We start from the raw sequence: 7,309 nt of genomic DNA, 5'->3' as shown, positions 1-7,309 counted from the left end.
AATTTCACCATAACACTGAGTAGAGAAAAGCCAGTTTGGAATTCTAATTGACATTACAACTGTTGAACATTACTGTAAAATCAGTGCTGTGATAGTTAGTTTAAGATCACAACCTGATTTAAAACACAGTCTAACATGAACATTGTTGTCCCTGAAAATAGGTCAGGATATTTTCTTTCGTTTCATTGGAACAGTAGAGTACCATAACAAAGAAATTAGTACACCTTTGTAAGAACAAATATCCCAGATATGGAGTTTTTCATGTTTTACATAAAGACATAGGGCTGCTAGTTTCCTAGTGGCAATTTCTCATTTAAACCTTGGTGACTTAAAGTTTAGCAGCAAGACACTTGTTTCCTTTGTTCCATCAAACATTTCTTTCAGCCATCTGTGTTTATCAGAGCGATATGTGACTAATTTTTTATTGAATCACCAGAAAGTACACAAATACAGGATTAAATATTTTATTTATTTATCAAAGATACATAATTACACATTGATACAATGAACAAGGTGTGAATGAAAATTACACATGGTGTAAGAAAAACATTATAACATACAAATAAGTGTTTTATGATAATCTGACATAGTTTAAAAGCATAAGAATGAGTGTTTTTAAAAAGAACATGTTCTTTGATGATCACATTACATGTATCAAATTTTAAAAGCATAACGTAGGGAGCAAAGTGTTCACAAAAACAGTTTTATGATTACTTTTTCCACAGTGCTTGTATGCCTCTTGCAAAACTATGTACTTTTCACCATAAGACACAATGACTCACAATTATCTAAGACCAGCCATGAAATGTCTGTCGCTTCATTACAATCATTTGTCCCCGCTGCTGCCCTCAGATCCAGTCTTCTGTACTGGGGGGTAAAATTGCTTTTTTGGTGGTTCGTAAAAAAAATATCTCAAAAAGCGATGTTGGTGAGGGGACCAGAAACACTGGGTTGCAGAGCAGTTGGTAAGGACTTGTATATTTCTGGAGAGTCTGCAAAAGCTGTCTTGCTCGTGCTCCTGATTGGATATGTGGAGCCCGGCTCTGATATCTCACTGGTGGCAGCTAAAGGTAGGCACGCCTTGGAGGCGGAGTTGGTCTCGGGCGCAATCTTTCAAACGAGCCTCACGGCATTTCAGGCAACCTCAGGCCGGAAACAACATCCGGTCACTCGCGGTCAAAATCCACGGAGAGCTGGTGTTTCGCAGGGATCAGGTTAACACATCTGGCTTAAATGAGAGTCTAAAAATATAAAGAAAAACAAAAGAGTTTTAAAACACGCAAACTAGCAAAATATCAAAGGAGCATAACATAACAATAACAAGATGATATGAGATACCTGATGAGAAAATGATAGGTGATGTAGAGATGTAATGTATAAGCTTTGACGGGAGTTAAACTGGATCTTATATATATTTTTAAAGTGTATTGTACCTGGGATAGGCTCCAGCGCACCGCCGCGAGCCTGAAAAAGGATAAGCGGAAGCGAATGGATGGACGGATGGTGTATTGTACGTGTTACAAACCAATGTGATATTTTTTAAATGAAAGGATTGAGAGAATGGTAAAAGGAAAATGCAAAATGTAGTTAGAGAGGAAGATGAACACTTACCGAGTGATATGCACATAGGGAAAGCGAGGCGAGTTGTTGTTGATCCCTGGTTCTCGGTTGTTGCGAGCTCGTTTCCCGCAGGCTCTTCTGCACTTCGGGCGTAGCGATGAGGCTCAAAACACCCCAATTAGACAAAGTAAAGGCGATCCGCGGTGTGAGGGGACCAAAACTTTCACCTCCTTTTAGCTGGTAGAAAAAGATTTTGCTCTCTCTTAGGCTGAAGGCATAGCCCCAAAATCGGAATCTCTCTTGCATAGGGTTTTTTTTTTTTCCGGTAGAAAAGAAGAGTTACATTTAGGCCTAAATGTTAAATTATTTAACCTGAGTGAGAGCCAGCTGTCCATGCTTCCGAAGTCAGATGGCTTGTGAGAGACCGAAGAAAGTCTTAACCTGAGCGGGGGTCGTGAAAATCCAAGCTGAGCGCGATTGGGTGAGCGGGGTGCGAATGGAGCCGCCCCTTTTGTTATGTGATTGGCAGCGGGGCACCTGGGAGGCGGAGTGGATCTCCGGCGCAAATTTCAAACGAAGACCCAGAATCATTAAGCAGTAGATGGTGGAGCGAACAAGAAGGAAAAAGACACTGCTCTGGTTGCGGGCCGGTGCGGCTCGGAGCGAAGGGAGAACTTAGACTCTGAGCGGAATTTGAGAAAAAAAAAGACTAAGGATTTGGTTTCAGGATTTGCCCCTGTTATCGAGTATAAGGTTTTGGGTATACGGGGGTTCCCTACAGGTTATTTCTAGGGGTTTTTTGTTTTATGTATTTTGGAGAGAAACCGCGGAGGTTTTTTTTTTTTTGTTTTGTTTTGTTTTTCAGGAGGATTCGCCGGTTATGTGCCTAAGGATCGCGAGTAAGAACTTAGACACGGAGCTAGTGATAGGGCTGTTTTTTGAGAAAAAAGACTAAGGATTTGGTTTCAGGATTGGGGATAGGAGGGTGCCTACAGGTTATTTCTAGGGTTTTGAGAGAAAACGCGGAGGGTTTTTGAGGAGTTTGTCCCTGCTTATTTGTCTAAGGATCGGTGGGACCCGCGGAGATCATGAGTGTTTTTTTGTGACTCTGAGTTTGATTTTAAATTTCTTTGTTTGGATTAAACAAATGCATATAAATTGAAATAAACTTTTCCCACAAGGCATGCACCCTGTATGTCTGGCCATACTGAACGTTACAAAAGCACAAGTTTAACTAAGCACATTTATACTGGTTTAACATTTTCACCCATAAACACGGAGCCCCACAGAAGCACGGTCCCGAGTCAGGCGCGCGCACGAGCGCGCTTAGACACACAGGCGCGCTCGCGCGCGCCCTGTGCACTCATGCGCTGTCATGCGCTGACCCACCACCAGATGGCGTTTCTTTAGGGAAAAAGGAAAAAGTTTTTATTGGATTAAAAATAAAAGAGTGCTATTTGATATAAAAACTTTTCTAAAATAAGCAATTAGTTCTTATTTTGGGGAAGAAAAGCAATGAACTAGCATATTTTGGATGAATATCATAATTTTATGAAAATCATAATTTTTATGAATATCATAATTTAATTATTATCATAATTTAATTATTATCATAATTTAATTACTTCCTGAGCTCATGAATAATTCATAGAACCTAACACTCAAAAAGCTCATGAATATTTTGACAGAAGGGGTCTAATATCCCTCCTAACAGACAACCATACATCTGAAAACCTGGCTAGGGAGCTGGAAAGGATTGCAACTGAATGGGCCATTTTGGAAAAGATAGTAGCATGTGTAAGTGATAGTGCAGCCAATGTCAAGAAGACTGTGGGTGACATTCTGCACTGGAACCATCTAAATTGTTTTGCACACATTTTGAATTTAATTGTCAGAAAGGGAATCCAGCAGTCTCAAATTCAAGAAATTATCAGAAAGGTAAAAGCAATAATTGAATATACACGCCGCAGCACAGTGGCTTCTGCTAAACTGAGAGAGACACAGCAGCAGATGGGACAGCCCCAACTACGACTGAAGCAAGATGTGCCAACCAGGTGGAATTCCACTTATTACATGCTGAAGCGGATTGCAGAAGTGAAGGATCCCCTCATTTCCACCCTGGCCTTGGTAAATCCACAGCTGCAAACCCTGTCACTTGAAGAGTGGGAGATGGTCAAAGAAACCTGTGAGGTCCTGCAGCGTTTTGAGGAAGTGACTGTGGAACTGAGTGCCGAAAGGTATGTTAAAATAGTGTCATAATACATGTATATATTTCATGTTGTGTCATTACATTTGCCTAAACACATTTTTCAATTCTTTCCCAGATAATAGCATTTAAGATGTTTCTTACAACAGCTTACAATTAAATGTAAACTGTAAAATGGTTTTATATGACAATGTATGCTTAATGCAGTGCACTGCAGGGGCTGTAACTGCATTAAAAAGCATGGAACTATAGTCTTTCCTTTATTTCTCCTCAACAGGTTTGTTACTGGATCAAAAGCCATTTTAATGGCAAGAGGGCTGCAGAGGGTTACTGCACACAGACAGAGAAGTCCTTCCATCTATCAGCCAATCCGCAACATGGTAGACATCCTCATGGCAGAAATTGTCAACGGCTGGGGGATCGAACAAGTGAGCCTGCTTGCAGATGCTACACTTTTGGATCCCAGGTTCAAGAAGCATGCATTTTGCATGATAGACATGCAGAAGATGCTGTTACGAGAGTTGTGGGAGCTGCATCGAGGTCCTTAAGACCACTGCCACTGGCAACATCCAGCACAGAGGAAGGAGAGGGTGTCCCACAGGCCAATCCTTCCACTGAGACAGTGCCTGTGATTTGGGCCGATTTTGAGGAGCGGGTTGCATCACTGAGGCCAGGAGTCAAAACCCCTTCACAGAGGCAATGCTGGAGATTAAAGGATTCCTGTCAGAGCCACTCCTACCCCGAACATCTGACCCCCTGGAGTGGTGGAAGTCCCGTGCCACTGTCTTCAAAAAAACTTGCGATGTTATGAAGACGAGACTCTGCATAGTGGCAACTTCCGTTCCATCAGAGCGGATCTTTTCAAAGGCAGGACAAATAATTACAGACAGGAGGAACCGTCTCAGCCCTGGAAAAGTTCGGGAGCTTATTTTCCTCAATGCCAATCTGTAAGGGACAATTCATTTTGAAGTGGACTAGTACTTTTGAACACATTAATCTGTGAATTTTATTTTTTTTTTATTTATAGTTTTGATTTTGTTGATTCACATTTCATTATCTGTCAGACATTTCATTGCTATTCTATTGAAATAAAAATAAATGTTCCCTTTACAAATCTTTATATTTTTGCTCTTTTTTGCTCTATAAAAGAGTTGTTTTTCTTTTTCAATCACTCATCTTAGCAATAGGGTTTACATGAAAAGAGAAACAAATTAAGTTTGCATGAAAATGTACATTTTTTTGCACTCTCCTAGCAACTGACTCAGTGACTCAAATGACTCAAAACACCCGATTCATTTTGGTGAGTGACTCATTCAAACTCGATTCACTAAAAGGAATCGAATTTACCATCACTAGTACCAGTCTCAATGAACTAACACAGCTACAACCCACAGCAGAGTAGTTACAAAAGCTCTGATAGCGCACTTGACTACAACACCTGAAATAGTGCCATCGTGTTTTGTATTTCTCTGAAATGTCCTGCCTGTCAAGAGCATCAAGAAAAATAATATTCAAAATGACACAGCCATGGCTTCATTGCAATCGAAAGTTTGGGTGCTGCAACTGCACGACAGTTACTTGTTATAAATTTTGGCAACAAACATCAAGGTGGCTAGCACATGGACAGGAAATGGGTCATGAGAAATATGTTCTAATATCAGTTTTTTCATGTCAGACATTTTGCTGTCTGCGGCTTCTTATGAAGATATTGCCCTGCTTTTTTTTCTCAGTTTAAGTACTATTGTGCAGCATTTGGTGATCTTGGCCCATGAGAAGTCCATAACAAATAACTTGGACATGGATAAATTGTCCACATCGAAAGGAGCCGGTTGAGGTGGTTCGGGCATCTGACAAGGATGCCTCCTGGATGAGGTTTTCCGGGAATGTCCCACCAGGAGGAGGCCCCGGGGCAGACCCAGGACACACTGGATGATTGGGTTCCCCTGAGTGCAGGCTTCTCATTGAGAACAAGGTGTCTTCCCCTACACCCGTATCAGTTCCCCAGGTGAGGGGGGCTGGGACCGGGTTGGTCCCTGCTTTGGCTAGTCCTTGCACCTGTACCTACTCCTCGGGTGGGGATAGCAGATGCCCAGCCGTTGCCGGTGCCTGTCCCAGCTGCCAGGGTGAGAGCAGCTGTGAACCAGTTAACTCCTGGATCTGTAGTTACTCCTCAGTGTGAGTGGTTGGTGTTCGGTCTGCCCTGGCACCCATGCCAGTCCCCAGGGCAAGGCCAGCCAGGACACAGTTGACTTCTGCACCCACACCTACTCGGTTGGAGGCGGCTAGTGTCTGGCACGTGCCTGCACCCATTCCTGTCTCCACTGGAGGGTCAGGAGAATCAGTTCAGCTGCCTGTGGCTCACAGGCAATCACCACTCCAACCACTGCTTCCACCACCTGCTCAGCCACCTGTGGTTTCCACACTGCCGTCTGTTTCCAGTGGGGGCTCAGGACAGCTGCTCCAGCACTCCCTCGTGTCTGCTGGAGAGTCTTTCCAGCCATCAGCTCCACCTACAGTTCAACCACCTGTGGCCGCTACGCTGCCCACAGCTCAAACGCCTGCGGCTGCGACGCCGTCATCTCGTCCTGCCTCATCTGGTCTGCCTCGTCCATGTCCTGCTTGGCCTGCATGTCCATATCATGCTTAGCTTGTCTGTCCACATCCTCCATGCCTTGCCTGTCCACATTTATTTACCTCACCATACCATCACTACCTTCCTGGCCATTCATTACCGAGCTTCAACGTTGCCGCTGACACTTTCCACATGGCCTGCCTCCTGGACTGTTTTGCCACTGCCGCTTCCCATCCTGGTGGACTCTTGAACTGTTGTGTCGCAGCCACTTTCCACGTGGCCAGTCTCCCGAAGTGTTCCGTCACCACCGCTTTCCTCGCAGTTGGCCTCCGGACCTGCTACGCCTGCACCGCCACCGCTTCCCACACAGTCGACCTCATGAACTGTGTCTGCGCTGCCACTTTCTACACGGCCAGCCCCAGAGCGGGGCTTTGTAGGTTTTTTTAAACTTTTTTTTGGCTTCATGTTCTCTGGTTTTGGACTCTGTTGGGTCTGCCGTCTCAGACTGTGATAAAAAAAAGAAGTTTTTCCTTTTCACTGTTGCCAAAGCACTTATTTAAAGGGGGTCATATTGTTGGAGTTCTCTCTGTATTTTTATACCTTACAACACTTTATACCTTAAAATATAAAGTGCCTTGAGGCCGTGGGAGGTACCTATTGCAATAGGATGGAGCCGTAGCCATGCAGTCAGTTCACAAGGCTTTAATGTTAATATAAAATTCAACAGGTAACAGTAGAACCTAAAAACAATTAAAACTCTACTTTATTAAATACAGGTAAAACTGTAAAATTGTATGATTGTAAGTGTATGTAAATAAGATCTAATTTAATTAAATTTAATAAAGTTTGTTGACTAGAACTATAAACATTAGCTGAGTAACAAAATCCATGAACACAATTCAAGGGTTAACAGAGACTGTGATACTTGGTATGAAAAGCAGGATACATTTGGCTTCCTGTGATACGGAGTT

Source organism: Oreochromis aureus, linkage group 20, assembly GCF_013358895.1.
Source record: "Oreochromis aureus strain Israel breed Guangdong linkage group 20, ZZ_aureus, whole genome shotgun sequence".
NCBI lineage: Eukaryota > Metazoa > Chordata > Actinopteri > Cichliformes > Cichlidae > Oreochromis > Oreochromis aureus.
The sequence above is the reverse complement of the archived record's forward strand: the minus strand, read 5'-3'. Positions refer to the sequence as shown.